This window comes from Rhinolophus ferrumequinum, unplaced genomic scaffold (assembly GCF_004115265.2).
Source record: "Rhinolophus ferrumequinum isolate MPI-CBG mRhiFer1 unplaced genomic scaffold, mRhiFer1_v1.p scaffold_84_arrow_ctg1, whole genome shotgun sequence".
Classification (NCBI taxonomy): domain Eukaryota; kingdom Metazoa; phylum Chordata; class Mammalia; order Chiroptera; family Rhinolophidae; genus Rhinolophus; species Rhinolophus ferrumequinum.
This window is the reverse complement of record NW_022680440.1, coordinates 2,494,735-2,518,969: the sequence shown is the minus strand read 5'-3', so window position 1 is coordinate 2,518,969 and position 24,235 is coordinate 2,494,735. Positions and strand designations below refer to the sequence as shown.

Here is a 24,235-nt window from a genome sequence, read left to right as displayed (position 1 = left end):
TATACCAACAAATGCTTGCATCTCCATCTAGTTGACAGAAATTACAAACTCAGCTACATGAACATAAATATACAGGGAAATTACGGTCAGATTAATGCACAAGAAATACAGTAAATTTTTAATGATGAAACGTTCAGTACTCTTGTTCATTAATTTAGCCTTGGTTTTTATTTTTTATAAAAATAGTATCTACACTGTGTAGTATCTATACAGTGTAGATACATCAGCTTGTTGTTTGCTCATATACACATTACACATCCAAAAAATGGTACTACTACCATAAGTGAAAAATTAACACAGGAAAAAAGCAAATGTAAAAAAAAAAAAAAATCCCAAAATCACAATAACAAAAAATTAGAAAAGGTAGCTGATCCTAACCATGGTTTGTTGCATAAAACTAAATGAAAAGAATAAAAGAGCTGGATCAGTTTTAGAAATGGCCTAATAGCCTCAGGAAACAAGTTATTGAAGGAAAAACCTCAAAACAAACTTTGCCATTTACAAATTAACCTATTTTTAGGCTTAATTGGGCAACAGCTAGGTTTAAGTTGAAGATAAGAAAAAAGAAAAGATCGCTGTAGCAGTGGTATTTTGCTTTGATGTTCCAGTGAATTGCTAGAATATGTGGCAAGTTCAAAGGTTCTGAAAGTTCCAGGTTAGGAGTTTGCAAAAAGTATATGCCGTCCATTAAATGGGGGCCTGATAGTAGGACAATCAGGAATTCATCTACGTGCTTCATTGAAGCAGCATCTACCTAGAAAAGTTGCTTCATCCAGCAAGCTTTGAGGAAACTGTGTTAGTAGTAATGAAGAAAGTTAAATGAATAGCAGTTATCAAATGCAATTTCAAGTTTCATTCTCTTGTAGTCAAACAATGACAACAAGGGTGTCTTCCTTACTCATCTAACAAATAGTTTACCTTTAGGAAAATATAAGGATGGAAAGGTAATGAAAGGAGATGAAATACAACAGTTTTGCTGGTTATTGATGCATCAAATGCCCGACATTGTATTTAGAGGTATCTCGATACTGTGTCAGAGGTTTATCAGCAATCCCATGAGTTCCTACTCCAACTGTGCCCGTTTCACTCTCAGGTGAAGCAACAATATCCTCCTTTACCTGGCCTTCTTTGTTTTTAGAACAGGCTCTGTTGTTGGCCTGTTGCCATTTCACCTTCTGGTTCTCTCTCTCCTGCTCAAGTTCTTTCATTCTCCGTGCTTTTTTCAAATTTTTCTTCTTTTTATATTCACGCTGCTGGGCACTCGTTTCTTTTTTGACGTGGGTTTGTTGCCACCGCACTCCTTTGCCTGCCTTCTTTCTTCTACAGGCTGAGGTTCTGGGGTGGGGTCACTGCAGCACTGCCACAGCCATCAGAGGTGACTGCAGCAGTGCCGCCTCCTTCACCAGTCTCCTCAATCTCTGCCTCATGACACTGTCCGTCTTCACTCCAGACTGCCATACACTTGTCTCCTACTTTTCACGAATGAGGGGGCTGAGTAAAAAAAAAACGGTCGGAATTTGCAAGAGTTTCAGAAAGTTGAGTTGACAGAAGGTCTTTGGTTAGTTCTATAACTTCTTGTAAATTTTTCTTTAATTTTAGCAAACATTCATTTTTCTCCATTTCCAGATAACACAGCTTCAACTTGCTGGAGTTGAGCTTTCTCAGCTGTTTGGCGGGATCCTCTGGTTGGGAGCCAGGGGGCGGGAAGGGCTGGGGCAAATGAGCCCCTGGGTGGCAGAAAAATTTGAAAAAAGGACAGAGAATGAAAGAACTTGAGCAGGAGAGGGAGAACCAGGAGGTGAAATGGCAACAGGTCAACAACAGAGCCTATTCTAAAAACAAGCCCATGGGTGGCAGCGGCAACAGTGGGAGCAGCAGCAAAAAAACTCTCCGCGCAATAAGGCGACTCAGTCTGAAAAAGCAAAACTCAGTGGCTTTAAAAAGCAATTGTTTATTGTGTTTATGAATCCACAGTTCAGGGAAAGTGTTGCCACGCAGCAGCCTACCCGTCTGTCTCTTGTACCTGCCCCTAAAGAAAGGAGAGTCTGTGAGACGGATCCTTTCAGGGACTTTGCTTCACCTTTGTGCTTGCACCTTATGTCTCCCTGTTTGGCCCCAGAAAGATGGCTGGTCAGCCAATGACGAGTAAGATTCGGGGGGTGGGGGCGCACAACTCAAGCCAGGTGCAGTCGAGTGGGAACCAACAGGAGAACCCACGGGGTTCATAGAGGTAGGCACAGCCCCCCACCTTCCCCAGGCTAAGGAGAGCCTCTGCCTCTGTGGCTGCATTCCTTCCCAAAACCTGCAAGGGAAGTGATTCAGTGATGTGTTGTCCATCTATTCATATGCATATAGGTTTTGTCCCTTGGGGAAGTACAAACAGCCTGAGACTTAAGGTTCTGCTGCCTGCAGGCAAGGGTGATTGGCTTGAATTGGTTTCCTATTATGATATGTGGGATTCACAGATCTTGAGATTGACAAGCTTTATCTCCTTTACTTCCCCACCTAACTAATAAAAGCTAATGCATAGGCCCGATTCGGGGTGTCCAGTCCTTGAGACTGGCGGTCCCTTAGCCCTGCTTATAATCTATTCATGGCTACTGTCTTTTCTTAACCCTGAGCCGCCCTCCTCACTCCCCACAACTCTCGTCACGTGGGAAGCAACAGGAAAGCTTGTTGGAGACAGCTTATCTCTGGTCAATGTTGTGTCACCTGAAGTGGCTGAACTGGGACTGGAGGATCCACTCTCAAGGTAGCTCACTTCTACGGGCGGCAGGTGGGTGCTGGCTGTCGGTTCCTGTCTGCATGGGCCTTAACCTGGAGCGGCCTGAGCATCTTTGCAGCATGGTGCCTGGGTTCCAAGAGTGAACATCTCATGATAAAAGGAAATGGAAGCTGTCAGTTCTATCTTCCTTCCTTCCTCTTTTCCTCCCTTCCTTAGTCCCTCCCTCCCTCCCTCTCTTCCTTCCTTTCTTCCTTTTTAAAACATTTATTGAGGAGACTCGGGCTTTCTCAGTGTCTGCTTTGGAGCGATGGAACTAAAAGTTTTGAGTGTGGGAAGTAGGGTAGGGGAGTAAGCAGACACATCATTTCAAAGATTGAAGGGTTTCATGGGCCTTTCTGGAGGTTGATTACAGACCAAGCAACAAACTGCTTTTTGTGGACCTGTGACCTGCCTAGAGTGTGTCACCTTACAGATCATCTTCCTGTCTCCTCTCCCCTCCTTCACTATTAATTTGCTGGAGCTACTTCCTTTCTTGGGAGTCTCCCTTAAAAATCCTTTTTTGTTGTATTTATTTTTTACTTGAAAAATATTTCTTGAATAGTTACTATGTCAAGATGCAGTTCTTTGTGGGGTGTAATAGGTTTTTTTTTCTTTTGATAGTCAGGAAGTGATAGACCTAGTAATAAGAGTTTTAAAAAGTCCCTCTCTCTGCTGCAGGGATAATGGACTGTTGGTGGGCAGGTTTGGAAACAAGGAGAGCACTTAGGAAGGTACTGCCCTGAAGCCATCCATGGAGGCCTGAACAAGGGGTGGTATTGGTCAGCACGGGGAGGAGTAGACAATTTATGATATGATTCGGAGATAGAAAATACAATGTTTGGCAATGGAGAATAGGAGAGGAATAAGAAAAAGGGAAAATTAACAATGATTACTTGGTATGTGACATGAAGAAATGGGTAAGCAATTTACTGAAATGAGGAAGAAGGCAAACCAAGAAACTTATGGGAAGATGACCAGATTTGTAGGGTAAATAGGAACCTTTCAAACCTTTCATGGACTTGGAGAAGCATCATTAATTCATCTCTTAAAAATTCTCTTTTCAGTCAAACAACACTACTTAATAAGACATGCTTATTTTTTTAATGTTCATATTGATTCACAGTTGATAATTGTGTAAAAACAATCATTTTTAAAAAGTCTCTCCTTTAATTATGTGACTGCCGACATTGCTTCCTTATCTAATAAGGAATTCTGTGCTCAATAGTCTAAATATTACATTGCTGAAACTAATAATAATAAAAAACTAATCAGTACACATGAAACTAATAAAAAACACACAAATAAATAAAGATAAAATAAAATAATAGTATGTCTTTAGCTCATTCAATTTTTATTTTACTGAGAATTGACATATGTCACTACATTAGTTTCTGGTGTACAAAATAATTATTCAATATTTGTATATGCTGTGAAATAATCACCACAATAAGTCTAGTTAACATCCATTACCACACACAAATGCAATATTTTTCTTGTGATGAAATTTTAAGATTTACTCTATTAGCAACTTTCAAATATGCAATATAGTATTGACAACTATAGTTCCCATGCTGTACATTATATCTCCAGGACTTAATTTATTTTATAACTGGAAGTTTGTACTTTTTGATCACCTTCACTCATTTTGCCCATCCTCCCACTCCTCTACCTCTGGCAACCACCATTCTGTTCTCTATATCTATGAGTTTGTTTTTGTTTTAGTTTTGTTTGTTTGTTTTGTTTTTAAGATCCACATATAATGAAATCACATGGTATTTGCTTTCACTGTCTGACTATATCACTTAGCATAATGACGTCAAGGTCCATTTACTTCGTTTGCTATCCAACTGTATGCCACATTTTCTTTATCCATTCACCCATTAATGGACACAGGCTATTATACATAATGTTGTAATAACATGGGGATGAGGATACGTTTTTGGTTAGTGTTTTCCTTTCCTTCAGGTAAATAACCAGAAATTGAATTGCTGGATTGTATGACAGTCCTACTTTTAATTTTTTTCAGAAACTTTCATATGGTTTTCCGTAACTGTTGAACAAATTCACAGTTCTACCAACAGTGCACAAGTTTCCCTTTTTTTCCACATTGTCATCAATGTAAGGCTTGCGGCGAGATAATGAGGCTAGTCAGGCGGGTTGAGAAAAATGAGTGCTTTATTCTGCGCTCCTGGGTGAGGTTCACCGGTCCGCAGAGGGGGCCGGCGAAGTCGCACCCAGGACAAAGCGAGGGAGGCATATATGCGATTTTTGGGGTGGGGGTTGGCTGAGTGAGGTGGCAGATGAGCAGGCCCCCCCAGCGCAGATTGGGCGCCAGCGGCTGCGTCCGGAGTTGTTTATCATACCAGGGGTCTGCTGCCTTTTCTGGGAAACGCCAGGGGCCTCAGTCTCTGTCATGCCGGGAGGGGTCTGACTTGGCAGCGGGGTATGACTTGGCTCCTGGTGGCTTTGACCATGCCTGTAGCTGACCTAACAACCAAAACTTGTTATTTCTTGTCTTTTTATAATAGCCATTTTAACAGGTGAAAGCAATATCTTATTTTGGTTTTGAACTGCATTTCCCTGATGATTAGTTATATTGAACATCTTTTCACGTACCTGTTGGCAATCTGTATGCCTTCTTTGGAAAATGTCTATTTAGATTTTAAAATTAGATATTTTTTTTCTTTTGGCTATTGAGTGCTATGATTTCTTTGTATTTTTTGGGTATTAAACCCTTATTAGATATATGGTTTACAAATATTTTCTCCCAATCTGTAGATTGCTTTTTTATTTTGTTAATTATTTCCTTCACTGTGCAGAAACTCTTTAGTTTGATTTAGTCCCATTTGTTTATTTTTGCTTTTGTTGCTGGTGCTTTTGGTGTCAGATTAAAAAAAAAAAATCATTTGCCAAGACTGATGTTAAAGAGTTACTACCCATGTTTTGTTCTAGGAGTTTTATGGTTTCAGGTCCTATGTTCAAGTCCTTAACCAAATTTGAATTAACTTTCAAGTATGGTGTAAGATAGCAACTTCATTATTTTGTATTTGGCTGTCCAGTTTCCGAACACCATTTATTGAAAACACTGTCCTTTCCTTATTGTATAGTCTTGGCTCCTTTGTCGTAAATTAATTTCCCATGTGTATATGGGTTTATTTCTTGGCTCTTTATTTTGTTTCTTTGTTATATGTGTCTGAGTTTATGCCAGTGAGACAGGTTAGTTAGTATGATTACTAGGTAGATAGGGAGGTCCCTGATGGAATAAACAAAAAGCAGCCATATTCAGAAACTCCAGGTCCTAGAATGTCTCCTTCACTCCAGGACAGAGACATGAGAATACGCCTTAAGGTTAATAGATAATCTCAAATCCCTTCTGCCTGGACAAAAGAGCAGATCTAATAGATAGGAGTGGGTTGGTTCGTTAATCCCTTCAGGATGAGCAAACAGGACAAACCTGATAGATGAATCCATTTAGAAGTCTCCAGCCCATTTCCCCAAGCAGGCAAGGGAAGGTATAAAAAAGAAAGAGCTTTTGCCTCAGTCACGGACACCCCCATTCGGGACCCTCTCCTGCTTGGGAGCTGCAACCTCTTCTCCTGCCTCTAATAAACTATCCTCTTTTTAAAACTTTTTGCCTCTCCCTTCCATTCTTAGGCTTCACGAGACACAATCCCAGCCCACACTTAGAAACTGCTGGCAGATCCAACATCACCTACATCATTTGGGGAGTCACAGGAAAATATCCCCACATCATTAATACCACATTGTTTTGATTATTATAGCTATGTAATATAGTCTGAAATCAGGAAGTGTGGTGCCTTCAGCTTTGTTCTTCTTTCTCAAGATTGCTGTGGCAATTTGGGGTCTTTTGTGGTTCCATATAAATTTCAGGATTATTATTATTTTATTTCTGTTTAGAAATCCCCTCTTATTGCTTTTACATTATTAAAGTTCAAGAAGTGGTTGAAGGGAAAATGTGTGTTATACAAGACAATTTCATAACTTTGATTAAATTGATTATTTGATAAATATAAATCTTATATTTATTCTGAGGGTTTTACTTGTGGGTCTCAGAATTACTACATTTAGAAAGGCCTTGGAATTTAGGAGAAACACTGAGTATCCTGTTGTGGATGAAAAAGGGACCACATACAAAACCTGACAAGCTCAGGGGAGGCCTGCATGGCAGGCCCTACAAACTCAGAGACTGAAATTAACTACACAGGATGGTCTGAACATAAAAATTCCTGACTAAAAGTGGGTTATGATCAGCAGTCTGGTTCTAGGCCTGTAGCTTCCTTGACAAAGGTCAATCTTTACCTTAAATAAGCCTGTCTATTGTCTTTTTTACATCTAAGATAACAGGCCCTTGGAATGTCAGTTATCCCTTTTTCTGGACCCCTCAGGATACAACCTCCCACCAGAGCAGGAGGCCACAGAACCCCTCATTGTTACCTTGTTCCCCAATACCATCTCTATGTGCTGTAAATGTTAATTATTAACCATCCTGTACCCACCAATGTAAAAGAAATATGAGTCTCTCCATTTTATTTCTTATCCAATCCCAGAGATTTCCCTGCTTTGCTTCTCCCCCCCACCACCATTTACCATCAATGGATTTTATGTAAATCTCCTTAAGTCTCCTCCTTTGATTCTAATGTATAAAATAAGCTGCAAAACTGCCATTCTCCAGAGCCTTTACTCAATCCATTGAGATTTTGCTTCCTGGTAATTGTCATCAGTTTGCCTCAAATAAACTCATTAAAATCCTGTGCAGTTTTGTCCGTTCCTTACATCAGCACTGTGTCCAACTGCTTTACCATGAGCTGCATCTGTACTCCCACCTTTGGAGCAACTTGCAAAATTAAACAGTAAGACCAGGATGAAATCCATCCTTTACTTCTATATAAGTAGTGGAGTGACCCTTTGGAGTGACCAGACTCAGGACACCCACAGATGCTATGTGATCACTCATTGTTGCCAGCAGCTCCACAGGGAATCTAACTCCAACATACCTGTATCATTAGTATCCGATGACTTAGTATCCCTGTAATTAGTTAATTAGACTTACTTAAAATCATAATCACTTGAGATGCTCTGGGATGATGTATTCAAAATGAAAGTCATATATTTCAGTGGCACCAGACCAGGTAAATAAATGATTACTAATCCATTTGCTTATGTATGGCATAAAACAAACAGTGAGCATCCTACAGATAATGATGATGACAGAACTACTGCAAAGGGGGCAAAGGACAGGCGAAAATATTAGGAAATTCTATGTATTCCTGAATTCTTATATTTGTTGCTGGTTTTTACCTGGCTCCACCTTTAGAATATTTTGTGGATGTAATCAATATGCATGGAGATGTATTTATTTAAATAAACATTTTACTTCTGAATAGTTTTAGATTTACAGAAAAGTTTCAAAAGTTCATGTATACTCTGCACTCAGCTTCTCTTACTATTAACGTCTCATATTAGTATGGTACAGTTGCTACAATTAATGAACCAAATTGATATATTATTAATTGAAGTACATAGTTTATTCATATTTCTTTTTAAAATTTATTCATATTTCCTCAGCATTTACCTAATGGTTTTCTCTGTTCAGAGTCTCATCAGGACACAACATTTAGTTGTCATATCTTCTTGACTCCTTTTGGCAGTGAAAATTTGTCATGTTTTCCTTGTTTTTGATCATTTTGACAGTTTTTCTTTTTTTCAGTATTTTCTTTTCTGCAGTTCCATTTCATATTCAGTGCTATTTTATATTAGTTTCAGGAATACAGCATAGCTATTAGCATTTATATAATTTATGCAGTGATCCCTGTAATTAGTACAGTACCCACGGGGCACTATACATACTTATCACAACATTATTGACCACATTCTCCATGCTGTACTTTACATACCATTGACTATTTTGTAACTACCAATTTGTATTCTTAATACTTTGCCTTTATAATCCATCTCCCCAACTCCCCTCTCCTCTGGCAACCATCAGTTTGTTCTCTGCATCTGTGAGTCTCTTATTGTTTTGTTTGTTCATTTATTTTGTCCTTTTTTTTTGTATAAAATGTTTTTTTCAAATATAATTTTTTATGTTAGTTTCAGGTGTACAAAGCAATGTAATAGTTAGACATTTAAACCCCTCATAAAGTGATAACCCACTCCCCCCAAGCTACTACCCCTCTGACATCTTATATAGCTGTTACAATACCATCGACTATCTTCCCTATGTTGTACTCCATATCCTGTGACTATATATATCTATATATTTAGTTATTGTTGACATTCAATATTATTCTACTTCAGTTCTTCAGGTGTATAGCGCATTTGTCAGGCATCTACACAGTCTTATGATGTGATCTCCCTGATAAGTCCAGTGCCCATCTGGCACCTTACATGATCTTTATAACATTGTTGATTATATTCCCCATACTGTATTAACTATCAACTTACATACGCCTTCACCTTTTTCACCCTGACCCCAACCCCATTCCCATCTATCACCCTGATAGATCTAGTACCTATCTGGAACCATACATAGTTATTACAATATTATTGACTATATTCCTTATGCTATACCCTACATCCCCATGACTACTGTATAACAACTAATTTGTTCTTCTTAATCCCTTCCCCTTTAACCAGTTCTTAACCCCCTCCCATCTTAAAGAAGTCCCTCTAAGAGTTCTTGTAATACTGTTTTGGTGGTGATGAACTCCTTCAGCTTTTTCTTGTCTGGGAAGCTCCTTATCTATCCTTCAATTCTAAATGACAGCCTTGCTGGGTAGAGCAATCTTGGTTGTATGTCGTTGCTTTTCATCACTTGGTATATTTTCTGCCACTCCCTTCTTGCCTGCAAAGTTTCTGTTGAGAAATCAGCTGATAGGCTTATGGGAGCTCCCTTGTAGGTAACTAACTGCTTTTCTCTTGCTGCTTTTAAGATTCTCTCTTTGTCTTTATCCTTTGTCATTTTCATTATGATGAATCTTGCTGTTGGCCTCTTTGGGTTTATCTTGTTTGGGATTCTCTGTGCTTCCTGGGCTCATATGTCCATTTCCATCACCAGATCAGGGAAGTTTTCTGTCATTATTTTTTCAAATAGGTTTTCAATTCCTTGCTCTCTCTCTTCTTCTGGTACCTCTATTATGCAAATGTTGGTATGCTTGATATTGTCCCAGAGGCCCCTTAAACTCTCCTCAATTGTCTGGATTCTTTTTTGTTTTTGCTGTTCTGGTTGGTTATATTCTGCTGCCTTATCTTCTACATTGCTGGTTGGATCCTCTGCTTCATCTACTCTACTGTTGATTTCCTGTAATATATTCTTCATTTCCGTTATTGTATCCTTTATTTCTGTCTGGTTCTTTTTCATGGTTTTCATCTCCATTTTTATGAGATCATTGAGCATTCTTATAACCAGTGTTTGGAACACTGCATCTGATAGATTGCTTATCTCCGTTTCACTTAATTCTTTTTATGGAGCTTTGTTCTGTTCTTTTATTTGGGACATGTTTCTTTGTTTCCCCGTTTTGGCTGCCTCCTTGTGTTTGTTTCTATGTATTAGGTTGGGCTGCTATGTCTTCCAGTCTTAGTAGAGTGGCCTTATGTAATAAGTGTGCTATGGGGTTCAGTGGCACAGTTTTACTGGTCACCTGAGCCACGCACTCCAAGTGTGTCCCTTGTGTAGGTTGTGTGTGCCCTCCTCTTGTAGTTGACCTTGGTTGATAATTGCACATCCATGGGAGGGACTGAACCTTGCGCTCACTGGTTGTAAGGACTGGCCTTGACTATAGTGGAAGGGTTGTTGTGCAGGGGCTGATCCTACAGAGCAAGATCTGCCTCACAGCACTCTGGTGCCTGCCCAATATGCCCCTTGGGTGTATCATACTTGGAGATGACTAGGTGATGCTCCAGCTTGTTCTGAAGCTGGCCAATGGGGGCGCCAACCTCAGGACCACCTTGGAGGGGATCCACTGTAGGTCTACTTCAGCCACAGCCCGTGCCTCACCCAGGACCTAGAGGAGCCAGAAAGAAATCCGCAGATGTCTGCCACCTGTGCTGTGCTTGGAAGTGCCTTTGAGAGGCCAAGCCATGAACCAAGCCTGGCTGCCACTAGTGCTGGCTTAGAGCTACAAAGCCAGAGGTACAGGACAAGCTCAAGCCAGATGCTGCTTAGCTGGGTTCTGCAAACCTTTGTGAGACTCTAGGAAAGTGCAGCTTGAGCCAAGGCAGGCGGTCTGCATGAGAAAGCCACTGAAAGCAGCCTGTGTGTGTCCAAATGTTGGTTGGGCCAAAGTCGCAAATCACTGGGGCGGGGCAAATAAACAGCAGAGACTCAGAAATGGCGGCCACCTGTGTTCACGTGCTGAGAATAGGGAGGGCTCAACAAAGAAAAAATGGCCTCTGCCAGCTCCTCCATCCAGGAGAAAGCCGCCTGTCCAGCCTCTGTCCCAAGCCAGACAACTCAGTTCCCCACCATATGTTCCTGCCGCCTTTCTAGCTGCTGCTCCAGCGCTGGAGCTCAGAGCAAGTGATTACACTGGTGGGTAAGTCCATCAACAGTCCCTTTAAGAAGAGTACTTGTGAATGCAGCCGCACTCAGTCTTACTCAGTCACAATCTCCACTGGTTTTTACAACCAAAACTTATGGGGACTTTTCTCCCGGCACTGGAGCCATGGGTTGGAATGAGGCTGGGATCTCTCGTTCCTTTAGAAGACGGGGGCACCCCACAGCCGAAATGACCCTCCTGATTTTTAATGGTCACATGTGGGTGTGGGGCTAGCCCGTTCCATGTCTCTGACCTTCCTACCAGTCTGGAGGTGGCTTCTTCTGTATGTCCTTAGTTGAAAGGCTTCAGTTCAGCTTGATTTTAGGCAATTCTCAATAATGATTGCTTTGTAGATTACTTGTAATTTTGATGTGGCTGTGAGAGAAGGTAAACACAGCATTTACCTACTGCATCATCTTGGTTGTCTCCTATTTTGTTCTTTAGATTCCACATGTAAGTGAGATCATATATGTCTTTCTCAGTCTGATTTATTTCACTTAGCGTAATACCCTCCACATCCATCCATGTAGTCACAAATGGTAACATTTTTCTTTTTTTTTCTTTTTCTTTTTTTTTGTGGCTGAGTAATATTACTTTGTGTATATGTACCACATCTTTTTTTTTTTTTTTAAAGATTTTATTGGGGAAGAGGAACAGGACTTTCTTGGGGAACAGTGTGTACTTCTAGGCCTTTTTTCCAAGTCAAGTTGTTGTCCTTTCAGTCTTAGTTGTGAAGGGTGCAGCTCAGCTCCGGGTCCAGTTGCCGTTTTCTAGTTACAGGGGGCACCTCATGGTTGAGAGGACGCATTCCAACCAACTGAGCCATCCGGGAGCTCAACGGCAGCTCAGCTCAAGGTGCTGTGTTCAATCTTAGTTGCAGGGGGCGCTGCCCACCATCCCTTGCGGGATTCGAGGAGTTGAACCGGCATGCTTGTGGTTGAGAGCCCACTGGCCCATGTGGGAATCAAACCGGCAGGCTTTGGAGTTAGGAGCACGGAGCTCTAACCACCTGAGCCACAGGGCTGGCCCCACATCTTTATTCAGTTGTCTATTGATGGGCACTTAAGTTGCTTCCATATCTTGGCTATCTTAAATAGTGCTGCAGTGAACATAGGGATGCATATATCACTTCAAATTTATTTTGGATTTCTTCAGATAAATACCCATGAGTGGAATTGCTGGATCATAGTCTATTTTTAATTTTTTTAGGAAACTCCATACCATTTTCCATTGTGGCTGCACCATTTTAAATCTCACCAACAGTGCACAAGGGTTTCCTTTTCTCTGCATCCGCACTAAAACTTGTCCTTTGTTGATTTATTGATGATAGTCATTCTGACAGGTGTGAGGTGGTATCTCAGTGTGGTTTTGATTTGCTTTTCTCTGATGATTAGTGACATTTTCTCATATGACTATTGGCTATATGTATGTCCTTTTTTGGAAAAATGTCTATTCAGGTCCTCTGCCTATTTTTAAATTTTATTGTTTGTGTTTTTTGGGGGTGTTGAGTTATATGATTTCTATATAAATTTTAGATATTAAACACTTATCAGATGTATCATTCACCAATGTCTTCTCTCATTCTCTAGGTAGTCTTTTCATTTTGTTGATGGTTTCCTTTGCTGTGCAAAAACATTATAGTTTGATGATGTCCCATTTGTTTATTTCTTCTTTTCTTCCGTTGCCTGAGAAGATAGATCAGAAAACATATTACAGAACAATGTCAAGAGAGTTTACATCTTATGTTTTCTTCAAGAAGTTTTACGGTTTCTGGTCTTATGTTTAAATCTTTCATTGATCAAAATTGTGGTGTTAGGTGAGCCTTTGGAAATCTCCCTGAAATTTACAACAAATTGAACAACTATAACTCCACAAAGGACTCCCTACACAGCAGACTGGCAGGACGAAGAGGCTCACTACTGAATTCACCTAAAGGGATGCAGCACCCTATGACCCAGCAAATTGTTAACAGAGGAGAAGCCCACCTTCCAGGGAATCCCCCCTTGATGTGAGAAGCTGGAATAGTGCAGAGAAAACATAACACTACAGTGTGTGAGAGAGAAAAAAGGCTGCAGTCAGAGAGAAAATAAAACATTCTACCAACACGTACTGGAAAACAAGAGAAAGACCTCTTCCTATCAACCTGTTGCAGAACCCACTCCTGTAGATGTCTAGGAAGATAAATAATAAATCATTAATTGCCATGAATAACCAAGGCAACAGGACAGCTCAGAAATAAAGTGAAAAGTCTCCAGCAAAAGAACTTAAAGATATGGAAATATGTGACCTAAATGACAGAGAATTCTAGGTTGCAGTTCTGAAAAACTCAACGAGATGCAAGAAAACACAGAAAGGAAGTGTAATGAACTCAGAAACACAATCAAAGAACAACACAAATATTTTACCAAAGAGATTGAAATTTAAAAAAAGAACCAAATAGAATTTCTGGAGATTAAGAATTCAGTAGAAGAAATGAAGAACGAAATAGCCAGCTTACGTAGTAGAGTTGACCAGATGGAGGAAAGAATCAGTGACATCAAAGATAAAAACCTGGAAATGACACGGATGGAAGAAGAAAGAGACTTGAGACTCAAAAGAAATGAAAGAACTCTACAAGAACTTTCTGATTCCATCAGAAAGAGCAATATAAGAATAACGGGCATACCAGATGGAGAAGAAACAGAGAAGGGAACAGAGAGTGTATTCAAACAAAGAGTCAATGAGAACTTCCCAAACTTGTGGAAAGAACTGGATCCTCAAATCCAAGAAGCAAATACAACACCTAATTACCTCAACCCCAACAGAACTTCTCCAAGGCACATTGTATTGAAGCTGTCAAAAATCAACGACAAAGACAGAATCCTCAAGGCAGCCAGGGAAAAGAAGACGGTAACCTACAAAGGAAAGTTCATTAGATTATCATCAGATTTCTCAGCAGAAACTCTACAAGCCAGGAAGGAATGGAACCAAATATTTGAACTATTGAAAGAGAAATTATGAACCAAGAATATTATACCTAGCAAAGATATCCTTTAGATATGAAGGAGGAATAAAGACCTTTCCAGAAATACAGAGCTGAGGGAATTTTCTAATACATGACCTGCGCTACAAGAAATACTAAAGGAGGCTATTCGAACACCATCAAGAGGGACAATTTGTGGCAAACAAAACATAAAAAGTGGGAGAGTAAAGGTCTGAACTGGAATATGGGAATGGAGAAAGTAAGCATGCTGAAGAAAATGGAATACTCTAAATATCAAACCTTCTTTTACATAAACTTAGGATAACCACTCAATAAACACTGAAAACTGAAATATATACTGTAATAAAAGAAGAAACAGAGGGAAACATCATAGAATACCACCACACAGAAATAATAGACAACAACAAAAACACAAAGAAACAATGGAAACTCAGTCTTACCAGAAAACTGAAGACAGAATGATAGGAAATCCTCACATATCAATAATCACCCTAAAAGTAAATGGACCGAACTCACTAATAAAAAGGCACAGAGTAGCAGATTGGATCAAAAAACTAAACCCAACCATATGCTGTCTCCAAGAGACACATCTCAGTTACAAGGACAAGCATAGGCTCAAAGTGAAAGGGTGGAAATTGACACTCCAACGAAATGGTATCCAGAGAAAATCAGGTGTAGCTATAATGATATCAGATGAAACAGACTTCAGGGTGAAAAAGGTAACAAGAGACAAAGATGGACATTTCATAATGGTAAAAGGGACTATACAACAAGAAAACATAACAGTCATAATATTTATGCCCCCAATCATGGAGCACCGAAATATACCAAGCAACTACTAACAGAACTAAAGGGAGAAATTGACCAAAACACAATTATACTGGGGGACCTAAATACATCATTGACAGCTATGGATAGATCATCCAAACAGAAAATAAATAATGAAATAGTAGCCCTAAATGACACATTAGATGAAATGGACATAATTGATATATATAGAGCACTTCATCCTAAAACATCAGACTATACATTTTTTTCTAGTGTACATGGAACATTCTCAAGGATAGACCATATATTGGGACATAAAACTAACTTCAGCAAATTTAAGAAGATTGAAATCATACCAAGCATATTCTCTGATCACAAGGCTTTGAAATTGGGTATCAACTGCAAAAAGAAAGCAGGAAAACCACAAATACATGGAGATTAAACAACATACTTTTAAAGAACAACCGGGTCAAAGAAGAAATTAGAGATCAAAAGATATATAGAAACAAATGAGAATGAAAATATATCCTACCAAAATTTTGGGGACGCAGCGAAAGCAATTTTAAGAGTTAAATTCATATCATTACAGGCCTATCTCCAGAAGCAAGAAAAATCCCAAATAAATAATCTCACGTTACTTTTTAAAGAAATAGAAAAAGAAGAATAAATGAAACCCAAGGTCAGTAGAAGAAAGGAAATAACAAAAATCAGAGCAGAACTAAATGAAATAGAGAACAAAAAGACAATAGAAAAAATTAATGTGACAAAGAGTTGGTTCTTTGAAAAGATTAACAAAATTGACAAACCCTTGGCTAGACTCACTAAGACAAAAAGAGAGGAGACACTAATAAACAAAATCAGAAATGAAAACGGGAAAGTTATCACGGATGCCACAGAAATACAAAAGATCATCCAAGAATACTATGGAGGATTATATGCCACCAAATTCAATAAACTAGAAGAAATGGACAAGTTCTTAGAAACATATAGCCTTCCTAGGCTGAACCATGAAGAAGTGGAAAATCTAAACAAACCGATCACCAGTAACGAAATTAAATCAGTCTTCCAAAACCTTCCCAAAAGCAAAAGTCTGGGACCAGATGGCTTCACGAGTGAATTCTACCAAACTTTCAAAGAGGATCTAATACCAGTCCTGCTCAAACTCTTACAAAAAATTGAAGAAGAGACAGTACTCCCTAACTCATTTTATGAGGCCAACATTACCCTGATACCAAAACCTGGTACGGACAACACAAAAAAAGAAAACTACAGACCAATATCTCTGATGAATACAGATGCAAAATCCTAAACAAAATTCTAGCAAATCGAATACAACAATGCATTAAAAACATTATTCATCACGACCATCACGGATTCATCCCCGGGGCACAAGGATAGTTCAACATCCGCAAATCCATCAATGTGATACATCACATAAACAAAATAAAGGACAAAAATCATATGATTATGTCTATCGATGCAGAAAAAGCATTTGACAACATACAACATCCATCTATGATTAAAACACTTACTAAAATAGGTATAGAAGGAAAACACCTTAACATAATAAAGGCCATATAGGACATGCCCTCAGCTAATCTCATAATTAATGGTGAAAAACTGAAGCCCTTTGCTCTACGTTCAGGAACATGGCAGGGCTGTCCCCTGTTACCTCTGCTTTTCAAGATAGTGTTGGAAGTCCTTGCCAGAGCAATCAGACAAGAGAAAGACATGAAAGGCATCCAAATTGGGAATGAAGAAGTTAAATAGTCACTCTTTGCAGATGACATGATGCTATATATAGAAATTCCTAAACAAATACAGTAAAGTTGCTGGCTACAAAATCAATGTACAAAAGTCCATTGCATCCCTATATACTAACAATGAAATCTCAGAAAAAGAAAAAAAAAATTCCTTTTGCAATTGCAGCAAAAAGAATAAAATACCTAGGCATAAGCTTAATCAAGGATGTGAAAGACGTATATGCTGAAAATTATAAGACATTTTAAAAAGAGATTGAAGAAGACACAAATAAATGGAAAGACATTCTCTGCTCAGGGATTGGAAGAATCAGCATAGTTAAAATGGCCATATTACCCAAAGCAATGTACAGATTTAATGCAATCCCCATCAAAATCTCAATGGCATTTTTAAAGAAACAGAACAAAAAATCATCAGATTTGTTTGGAACTGCAAAAGACCCCAAATAGCCAAAGTAATCTTAAGAAAAAAGAACAATGCTGAAGGTATCACACTCCCAGACTTTAGCTTGTACTACAGGGCAACGATAATCAAAACAGCATGGTATTGGCAGAAAAACAGATACATTGTCCAATGGAATAGAATTGAGAACTCAGAAATAAAACCACATAAATGTGGACAATTTTTGACAAACAAGCGAAAAACACACAATGGAGAAAAGACAGCCTCTTCAATAAATGGTACTGGCAGAATTGGAAGGCCACGTGGAAAAGAATGAAACTGGACTGCTATCTGTCACTATGTACCTAAATTAATTCAAAATGGATCAAAGACTTAAGCATAAGACGTAAAACAATAAACTGTATAGAAGAAAACATAGGTACTAAATTTATAAACCTTGGGTTCAACGAGCATTTTATGAATTTGACTCCAAAGGCAAGGGAAATAAAAGCTAAAATAAATTAATGGGACTATATCAAACACAAAAGCTTCTGCTCAGCAAAAGAAACCATTGATAAAATAAAAAGGCAACCAACTGAATGGGAGAAGATTTTTGCAAACAGTGCCTCTGGTAAGGGGCTAATATCCAAAATATAGAGGGCACTCATGCAACTCAACAATAAAAAAACAAACAACCCAATTGAAAAATGGGCAGAGGACCGGAAGAGACATTTCTCCAAAGAGGACAATCAAATGGCAAGTAGACATATTTAAAAATGCTCAACATCACTAATCATCAGAGAAATGCAAATATAAACCACAATGAGATATCACCTCACCCCACTTAGAATGGCTATCATCAACAAGACAAATAGTAACAATTGTTGGAGAGGCTGTGGAGAAAAAGGAACCCTCATACACTGTTGGTGGGAATGCAGACTGGTGCAGCTGCTATGGAAGACAGTGTGGAGGTTCTTCAAAAAATTACGAATAGAATTACCATATGATCCAGCAATCCCTCTCCTGGGGATCTACCAAAAAATCTGAAAACATTTATACATAAAGACAAGTGTGCCCCAATGTTCATTGCAACTTTATTTACGGTGGCCAAGACATGGAAACAACCAAAATGTCCTTCAATAGATGAATGGATAAAGAAGTTGTGGTATATATACACAATGGAATACTGTTTGGCGGTAAGCAAAGATGAAATAGGACCATTTGTGATAACATGGATGGATCTTGAGATTATAATGCTAAGCGAAATAAGTCAGACAGAAAAAGCAGAGAACCATATGATTTCACTGATGTGTGGTATGTAAACCAAAAACAACAAAAGAACAAGACAAACAAATGAGAAACAAAGACTCATAGACACAGACAAATAATTTAGTGGTTACCAGAGGGTAAAGGGGTTGGGGGGTGGTAGATGAGGGTAAAAGGGATCAAATATATGGAAGGAGAACTGACTCTAGGCGGTTAATGCACAATGGGATTTATAGATGTTGTAATACAGAATTGTACACCTGAAATCTATGTAGCTGTACTAACAATTGTCACCCCAATAAACTTTAATTAAAAAAAAGTCTTAAAAAATGAAAAAAAAATCTTTAATCCATATTGAGTTTATTCTTTTACATGATGTAAGAAAGTTGTCCAGTTTTACTTTTTTGCATGTATTTGTGAAATTTTTCCTAATATCATTTACTGGATAGGCTGAATAGACTGTCTTTTCTTCAATGTATATTCTTGCTTCCTTTGTTGTAGATTAAATCTCCTTATAGTCATGGGTTTATTTCTGGACTGTCTACTCTATTCCATTGATCTATGTGTCTTGTCTTTTTTTATGTCAATACTATTCTGTTTTGATTCCTATAGCCTTGTAGTATAATTTGATATGAGGTAGCATGATACCTTTAATTTTTTTCTTTCTGCTCAAGATTGCCATGGTTATTTGGGGTCTTTATGTTTCCATATAAATTGTAGGATTTTGTTCTAGTGAATTAAAATGCCACTGTATTTTGATGGGCATTGTATCAAATCTATTGATTGGTGGGGTAGTATGGACACGTTAAGGATGTTAATTTTTCCTATCCATGAGCATGGTATATTCTTCCATTTATTTGTATATTCTCCAATTTCTTTCTTCAGTGTCTTATATAGTTTTCCAAGTACAAATCTTTTACCTCCTTTGTTAAATTTATTCCTAGGTATTTTATTTTTTTGATGCAATTGTAAATGGGATTGTTTTCTTAATTTCCCTTTCTGACAATTCATTATTGATGTATAAAAATGCAACTGATTTCTGAATATAAATTTTGTGTCTTGCTATTTTACTGAATTTATTTATTGGTTCGAATAGTTTTTTGTTGGAATCTTTAGGTTTCTCTCTATACAGTATCATGTCATCTGCAAGCAATCACAGTTTTATTTCTTCCTTTCCTATTTGGATACGTTTTATTTCTTTTTCTTATCTGCTTGCTGTGGTTAGGACTTCCAATACTGTGTTGAATGATAATGGTGAAAGTGGACATCCCTGTCTTTTTCCTGATCTTAAAGAGGATCCTTTTAGCTTTTCTCTGTTGACTATGATATCAGCTGTGGGTTTGTTGTATATGGCTTTTATTATGTTGCGATATGTTACCTGTATTGCCACTATTTTTTTATATTTAACATTTTTTTTAATTTATTGGGGTGACAATTGTTAGTAAAATTACATAGATTTCAGGTGTACAATTCTGTATTACATCATCTCTAAATCCCATTGTGTGTTCACCACCCGGAGTCAGTTCTCCTTCCATCACCATATATTTGGTATTGCCACTGTAATGAGAGTTTTTATCGTAAATGGATGCTAGATTTTGTCAAACACTTTTTCTACATCTATTAATATGATGATGCAAGTATGATTTTTATCTTTCACTTTGTTTATGTGGCGTATCACTTTAATTGGTTTGCGGATATTGAACTAACCATGTATTTCAGGAATAAATCCTACTTGATCATGGTGTATGATCTTTTTAATATATTGCTGAATTTGGTTTGCTAATATTTTTTAAATTTTTTTTATTAGTTTCAGGTGCACAAAACAATGTAATAGTTAGACATTTATCATTTATATCCCTCACAGAGTGACAACCCCCCTCCCCCATACCACCCTGAATGCTCCCGATCTCATCTGCTAATATTTTGTTGAGGATTTTTGTGTCTATGTTCATTAGGAATATGAGTTTATAGTTCTTTTTTTTTTCCTAATGTCTGTCTGGTTTTGGAATCAGGGTAATGATGGCCTTGTAGAAGGAGCTTGGGAGCCTTCCCTTCTCTTGAATTTTTTGGAATAGTTTAAGAAGACTATGTATGAATTATTTTTTGAATGCTTGGTAAAATTCATCTGTGAAGTCATCTGGTCCAGGACTTTTGTTTGTTGGGAGCTCATTGATTACTGATTCAATTCCATTAATAGTAATTGGTCAGTTCAGATTTTCTGTTTCTTCTTGATTCAGCCTTGTAAGATTATATGCTTCTAGGAATTTATCCATTTCTTCCAGATTGTCCAAATTGTTGGCATATAATTGCTCCTAGTATTTTCTTAAAATTTTTTTGTCTCTGGTGTCTGTTGTCACTTTTCCTCTTTCATTTCTGATTTTATTTAGTTGGGTCCTTTCTCCTTTTTTTGTCGTTTTGTTAACCTCTTTTAATTTTTCTGCAGCAATCTTTTTTATTTCCTTGCTTCTACTCATTTTGCGCTTGGTTTGCTATTCTTTTTCCAATTTTTTTATAGTGTAACATTTTGTTGTTTATTTGAGGTTTTTCTTGTTTCTTGGGGTAGGCCTGTATTTCTGTGAATTTCCTTCTTAGGACTGCTTTCACTCTGTCCCATAGATTTTGGGCTGTGTTTTCATTTTCATTTGTCTCAAGGTATCTTGATTTTTTCCTTGATCTCATTTTTGACTCATTCATTATTTAATAATGTGTTATTTAGCTTCCATGTGTTTGTGTGTTCTTCAGTCTTTCTTGTAATTGATTTCTAATTTCATAGCATTGTGGTCAGAGAAGATGCTTGATATGATCTTAATCTTCTTAAATTTATTGAGACTTGCTTCGTGGCCTAAAATGTGGTTTATCTTGGAAAATGTCCCATGTGCATTTGAAAAGAATGCATATTTTGCTGCTTTGCTGTGAAACGTTCCAAAAATATCAGTTAGCTCCATCTAGTCTAGTGTGTTATTTAAGACCGCTGTTTCTTTGTTGAATTTCTGTCTGGAAGATACGTCCAGTTGTGTCAATGGGGTGTTAACATCCCCTACTATGATTACATTACTGTCAATCTTTCCCTTTACGTCAGTTAATATTTGCTTTATACATTTAGGTGCTTCTATGTTGGGTGCATACATTTTTGCAAGGTTTATATCTTCTTGTTGGATTGATCCCTGTACATTATGTAATGTCCCTCTTTGTCTCTTGTTATAGTCTGTTTTAAAGTCTATTTTGTGTGATATGAGTATTGCTACCCCAGATTTCTTTCATTTCCATTTGCATAAAATATATTTTCCATCCCTTTACATTCAGTCTGTGTGTGTCTTTCAATCTGCAGTTGGATCTCTTGTAGATAGCATATGTATGGATCTTGTTTTCTTATCCATTCAACCACACTACATCTTTTGATTGGAGCATTAATCCATTTACATTTAAGTGATTATTGATAGTTACATAGTTATTGCCATATTATTATTCATATTTTTATGTTCATTTATTTGTTTGTTTTCCCCTTTCTTTTTCTTAAAGAAGTTCTTTTAACATTTCTTGGAATACTGGCTTGGTGGTAATGAATTCCTTTAGCTTTTTCTTGCCTGGGAAGCTTTTTATCTTGCTTTCAATTTTCTATGATAGCCTTGCTGGGTAGAGTAGTTTTGGTTGTAAGCCGTTGTTTTCATCACTGTGAATATTTCCTGCCACTTCCTTCTGTCCTGCAAAGTTTCTGTTGAGAAATCAGCTGATAGTCTCATGGGAGCTCCCTTGTAAGTAACTAGTTGTCTTTCTCTTGCTCCTTTTAGGATTCCCTCTTGTCTTTAACCTTTGCCATTCTAATTATAATGTGTTTTGGTGTGGGCCTGTTTGGGAATCTGTACTTCCTGGGTTTGTATGTCTATTTCCTTTCCCAGGTTAGGAAGGTTTTCAGTCATTACTACTTCAAATACGTTCTTAAATTTTATTCTTTCTATTCTTCTAGTAGCTATCTGATGCAAATGTTGTTACACTTGATGTTTTCCCAGAGTTCTCTTAAACTATCCTCATTTTAAAATTATTTTTGCTGTTCTGATTGGGTGTTTTGTCCTTCCTTTTCTTTCAAATTGTTTATCCTCTGCTTCATTTAGTCTGCTGATGATTCCTTCTAGTGCATCATTTATTTTGGTGATTGTAGTATTAACTTATGACTGGTTCTTTTTTGTGGTTTCTATGTCTTTTTTTTTTATGCTTGCTAGCTCTTTGTTCAAGTTCTCACTTTGTTCCTTGACCATACTTATAACCATTGTTTTGAACTCTGTATCTAATAGGTTGCTTGCCTCCATTTCATTTAGTTATTTTTCTGGAGTTTTTTTCTGTTCTTTATTTGGGACATATGTTTTTTTTTTTTCTATTTTGGCTGTCTCCCTATGCTTGTTTATATGTAGTAGGTGGAGATGCTATGTCTCCCTGTCTTTGTAGAACAGCCTTATGTAGTAAGTGCCCTGTGGAGCCCAGTGGTGCAGTCTCCCTTTTCCCCTGCCCTGGGTTCTCCAGGAGTGTCCCTTGTGTGGGTTCTGTGTGTCATCCTGTTGTAGCTCCTCCTTGATTGCTATTGGCATGTCAATGGTTGGGATTGACCCTCAGGCTTACTGGCTGTGGGGTTTGGCCTCATCCGCAGCTTACAGGCTGCTGTGTGGGGGCATTACCCCATGGAGTGCGTTTCACCCCAGCAGGCTCTGGTGCCTGTGAAGACTGCTCTTTTGGTGTGTTGCTTGTGGGGCTATTTGGGTGGTGCTCTGTGTGGGCTGAAGCCAGGCTCCAGGTATGTTGGTTCTGGAGCCTCTTGGGAGTGGCTTGGTGTAGCCTCAAGTCAGCCACTGCCTGTAACTGGCCAGGGACTACCTGGTAGGAGCTACAAAGCAATCCTTGTTTGATCACTGCCTGTGCTAAACCCTGATGTGCCACCACACTGCAAACCGGGGATGGCTGCTTCCATTGTGGGGGTAGCTCTGCAAAAATCCCATGCTACTGCCTGCCAGCTCCTGTAAGGCTCAGCCACTGATAAAACCTCATGTGATTTCCGAGTTGAGTAAGGTAAGGTCTCAGGGAGACACCAGGGTGTGACAAGAGGTTTTTTTACCAGGGTAATGTAGATTCTGTTTTGGTAGCAATGCTGAGTCCAGAGATACTCAGCAAAAGTCTCAGAGCACACTGAGGCCGGCCACTACCCTCCTGGTGCCCACAGACCCCTGAGAGTTGTCCAAAGAGAGCAGCACCTGGTGGCATTGGCTCCTGGCGGATCTGGCTCCTGGCCACAAGAGTGCCTCCATCATTGCATGAGATGTGTGGGGCGGGGTCCCAGGGAGTCATCATGGTGGAGTGAGTGGAGTTCATCAGGCCCATTCAGATTCAAATTTGGCCATGTGACAGAGGAATGTGGCCATGTGGGCAGGAAAGATGATGCCCACCTGCAGGTGCACATGAGGAGGATTCTATACAGGGAAAATGGCCACTCTCTCCAGTACTCTCCTTGAAGCCGCACAATTCAGTCTCTCCCTGCATGTCTCTGATGATTTCTGCATCACTGTCCCTTCACTGGATCCCAGGATGAGTGGCCGTGCGTCTGTATGTTGGACCTTTAGGAGATGTCTGCATTTCTCACAGCCTTCTATTTCTCCAGGACGGTTGAAAGACCCACTGCTTTTCACAGCCAAATATTGTGGGGCCTCCTCTTCCTGGCACTGGAACTCCAGGCTGGGGAACCCAGTGTGAGGCTGAGGTCACTTGCTACTC

At 38.7% G+C, this 24,235-nt stretch overlaps 1 pseudogene; it reads right to left on the bottom strand.

Annotated features, from left to right (window-relative positions):
* Nucleotides 1-980: 980 nt before the first annotated feature.
* On the bottom strand, nt 981-23,815 carry LOC117020072 (survival of motor neuron-related-splicing factor 30-like; annotated as a pseudogene).
* Nucleotides 23,816-24,235: the final 420 nt, after the last annotated feature.